Source organism: Mus musculus, chromosome 10 (genome assembly GCF_000001635.26).
Source record: "Mus musculus strain C57BL/6J chromosome 10, GRCm38.p6 C57BL/6J".
In the NCBI taxonomy this organism is placed as follows: domain Eukaryota; kingdom Metazoa; phylum Chordata; class Mammalia; order Rodentia; family Muridae; genus Mus; species Mus musculus.
This window is the reverse complement of record NC_000076.6, coordinates 10,230,441-10,235,002: the sequence shown is the minus strand read 5'-3', so window position 1 is coordinate 10,235,002 and position 4,562 is coordinate 10,230,441. Positions and strand designations below refer to the sequence as shown.

Sequence of the window (4,562 nt, the reverse complement as noted above, 5' to 3'; positions counted from 1 at the left end):
CCAACTCCCAATAGCCCATTCGTTTAGAACTCAACGGATCAATCCGTTAATGACGTCATCACCTACCGGGTCCAATCCCGGTGATGCGGCAACACTACATCTGGAGACCACGCCTTCAACACACAAACCGTTTGGAAGAATGTTTTATATTCAGTCAGGACAGTGCTGCACTGGGGCTTTTACACAGCTCAAAGACAGTTGGAGAAAATGATGACTGGCCTTGCTGGTGATAGGAAAGGCAGCCTGGAGATGCCATTCCTGAAGAGAGAATGAGGATCGCATTACAGACGGGTCTTTATTGATATACTTGACATCTGCAGCATACAAACATGTATCAGAGAAACAAATGCTTGAAATACTTTATTTTTTAATTTTTTAAAATGTATATTCTTATCTCATATATTACATCTTGACTGCTATTCAGGTTTCTCTCCCTCCCCTCCCCTCCCCTCAGCCTCTCCTCACCACCCCCTTCTCCCCCAGATACATACCCTGCCTTCTTTCAGAATAGTCAAATACTTTAAATAAGAAAAAGAAAACTATATTTTCGTACTATTTAAAGCCATATATTTAAACATTAGGCAATATGATAGAGTTGTCAAAATTAGCAGGGACATTATTTTTTGTTATGCTTTTGAATAGATAACAAACCGACAGGAGGCAGCAAGTATCGTGAACAATGGGGAGGTGCTGCTGTCTGAGTGGAAGGAGAGGTCCTACTTGTGATATGTCATCTGGCAGGCGCGGTTCCCATCTCAACTAAGAAAAAAATCTAGAAAAGTACCAGTGACAAATAAGCAGCTGCCCACAAACACCCAGCTCCATCTGACCCCCAACTTCTGATGGGGCATCATCTGTTTCATTCCCTGAACCCTTCTGTCTTCACATTCTCCAGAAATAGAGATGTGAAAGTTACATCCATGATTTAAAAATAACTGTCGTAGCAATACCTAGCCCTGCTCGGGGTTGGGTAGAAAAATGTTGAGGGGAAAACTTGAGGGGTGGGTAGCAAATATAAAATTCTCCTCTGTAGTTTCTCTGGTCTTACTGCAAGAAGTTCCCCTGGCTGCCATATTCTTTGTTTCCAGAGCTATGAAAGGATCAGGAGGACTGGAGCGGTCAGAAGACAGGAAGAGTTAAGACATCGAAGCCCTGAAGAGAAAGAGTGCAGGAGCTTGAGGTTTTGGCGAGCGAGCTTCATGTTGGTCCTCCAGGGTAGAGACATTTTAAAGGAAGAAATTCCAGGTAGGAAAAGTGTGGAGGGAATGAGGCCCTTGTGCTCACACATAAGCACAGGATAACCAGGAATGTTAAATATGCCAGGTTGTCTCTTCAGTGAAGGGATATATACCTGTTTCTGGGAATGGATGTAACTAATAAGCCTGGTGATCTATATCCAGTAATAGGGGAGCCTTGTCAAGACAGCTCACCCATTCTTCTGAGAAAGGCATTCATTGGCTTTTGAAGGCACCAGTCCTATGACTAGAACACTTTCTACCAGGTCCCAGACCCCCTACCCCACCCCATATTTAACACATTGAAAAATTAATGCTTTCATACATGAACTGGGGAGGGACATGCCCAAGTCATAAAAGAGATCTACTCAGCTGGAACATCAGTATAAAGGTGAAAGGTAATATTTAGGAATCAGTACTCAGTAGATCGCCCCATATCAAGGATGATTGAAAATTAGGCTCAAGTTCTACATCAAAGGTAGATTGCTCTTGCCTCTCATCTGGGATATTCTCGTTCTTCTTTCTCTACAGCTCTCGTTCTTTCTCACCATGGTGCATCGCCGAAATCTTTAACACCTTCCAAGGTTGCTGCTGGGGAAAGGAGATTGCGTTTTTGTTGTTGTTGTTGTTGTTGTTGTTGTTTTGTTTTTTGGATATGGTCACTAGTAGGCTCCCTATGTTCCAGTAGATGGTCCCACACTCAGGCACACACTAGCCACTCTAAGTGGGTTGGGTGAGTTGAAGAGAGAACATATGAAATTAGGGAGAAAAAGTTGAGGCAAATAGGAGGAATTGAAAGTGAGGGAATGGGATATAAATTTGATCATAACACCATATAGTCATGAATAAAATTATCCATCAATGAACTTTAATTACTGGCCCATGATTTTCAGGAGACATTCAGACGACTCTTAAAACTTGCATGACTTTGCTTTGAAATCTGGTTGTCTACCTCTTACTATGAGAACCCTTTACTATGTTCATCTATTAAATGACGCAGTCCCTTTGTTGGTAGTGGTGTTTCTTGGGACAGGGTTTTGCAACATAGCCTGGAACTTTTGGTGATCCTCCTGCCTCAGCCGCCTGAGTGCTAGGATTACAGATGTTGATCTAATGGATCTTGCACATATACTATATTCTTGAAAACCTTTTGTCTTCATTTATGTGTTTGTGTGTGTGTGTGTGTGTGTGTGTGTGTGTGTGTGTGTGTAGATTCCACCCAAGATCCTTTCCTTTGCATCCAGTTTTCTGGCCTCCTTTGAACATTTAATGCCATATGAAGTGCACAAGTTTATCACACAGAACATGCATGGTAGTTAAATCTCTGTGTTATTATACATTTTATTTATATTTTATAAATACTTAAAGCTAGTAAAATATCTATATGATTAATTATTGAAGAAGAAACTACCATACAAAATAGGTAGCTAATATATACTGAATATAATATTGAAAGGAATAATGATTAGATTTACTAAGAGGACCTAGAAAGATAGTTTGCCAGCATCTAGTCAAATAATGAGAATTTAATGATGAGGAGGCCGAATCTTAAGGAAGCTGGTGGACTTGATTGGCAAGGTGACTTTATGAGCCACAGAGAAGAGTAAAGTTTTGCACACTTTTACTATCTGCCATGTTTTAGGCACAGTTGTTACAAAATGACTTCTTTATTCTTTCAATAGACATATAAAGTACCTCATTTTATAGACAAAGAAAGACATACAGGAGCATTGGGTGTTTCCAAGCATTGTAAAGAGCAGAATCAGAATAAACTCTCAGCTAGATGCCAGACAGAGTGTTCATGCTTAACCATTTGATGACAGAGTGTTCACACTTAACCATTTGGACTTTCAGTTATTCCAGTCTCTACTCTTCCATGCCATTTAATCTCTAATTTGTTATCTTAGTACTTTCTTTTAAATTCATAAATAAAGAGACATAGAAATGTCTGACTACATGTTTCTGCTATAAAATAAACGTCTTGGAAAACTAATGAACATGGTCATAACAAAGCTACAAAGCTAATGAAGAAAATAAGGTTAATTGTACCCACTAAGTGATTCCTGTTGAGAAATGTGGGATAGACTCCACTTGAATTTGCTATTCTTTCTTCCTCACAGCAGGTAAGAAATAGATCCACCCATTGCTAACACATGAACTTGGCTATTCTGGGTCAAGAGTTTCTTCAGTTTTTAATATCCATTACTTATAAGAAGGCATGTTATGAAATAGAGAAAGTAAATACAGAGATTTGGATTTTGTTGTTGAAAGGAAATATGATAACCATATTTCCAATCTGAATGTTCCCCAAGCCTATTTTCTAGAACTCTGTCAACTAAAGCCTACGTCAAGCAAGATATTTTTAATTGCCTTCTTTGTTAATTAAATTCCAGTTTATAATTTATTACTGTGTTCCTTTCGCTCATTCATCGTCTTTCTGTGTACTTCTAGATTAGAATTTTAAAATTTTCTGAAGCAGTTGGAGAGGCCGCCTTTCCTGTTAATTATAAGAGCAACTGGAAAAGCAATCAAGCAGCAACATTTCGGTATTCTCCAAAGTTTGTGTATAGTCAAAGCCACGGTCTCAGCGTTCACTTTGTCGAGACTCCCTCACCTCTTTATAATCTCTTCGGATAGCAGAACATTCTTCCCCAGCAGAGCCAACCTCAAAGGCAGACATGCTCCTGCTCTTCAGTGTCTTGGAGCTCTTCTGAGCTTGTACTTTGCCCACCCTCCCTAATTCTGTTGCTCTTTATGCCCGGCTACCATCTTCTCAGCTTGTCAGATTCTAACAATCCACTTAACTCATTGCAGCATTTTTCTCTCACTGCAAATAGAAAGGACAAGTCTACTGCATCTTCCACATGATCATTTCTCAAATATCAAAAAGTACAGCTAGAGTAGACTACTTACATTTGGGGTTTTCTTTCCCCAGATTAAATACCCCTAATTGCCTTGATTCTAATGGTTTGTCAAAATTATGACCTAATATATTTGTGATAACATATAATAAAGTAGAATCTAAAAATTGCAATATGGGTTATTGTGCTTGGAGCATATTGGACTTCCTTAGCCTTGATCTTAGCACAAGTTTCTACTCTGAAAATCCACATTTCATAAACTTTTAATCTTATACATGCTCTCTTGTTGTACTAGGTCACTAAAATGTTACATTAATTTTCATTAGGTATAAGTTTCCAAAGACTGCACTTTCCATTTAATGTTTTAAAGATATAAGGGAGGACCATTTGTATTCATTGTGGTTGAATTACATCTGGTTCATTTTTGACTCATCATTCCAAACTGCTGAAAATATTCTCTTCCAAA

General features: G+C 38.8%; 1 long non-coding RNA gene across 1 annotated transcript; it reads left to right on the top strand.

The window, feature by feature from the left end:
- The first annotated feature begins 124 nt into the window (after positions 1-124).
- Positions 125-4,269, top strand: Gm31904 (predicted gene, 31904). The gene is made up of 3 exons (NR_166113.1): positions 125-291; positions 1,089-1,245; positions 3,687-4,269. It is a non-coding gene; the product is annotated as a predicted gene, 31904 (long non-coding RNA).
- Positions 4,270-4,562: the final 293 nt, after the last annotated feature.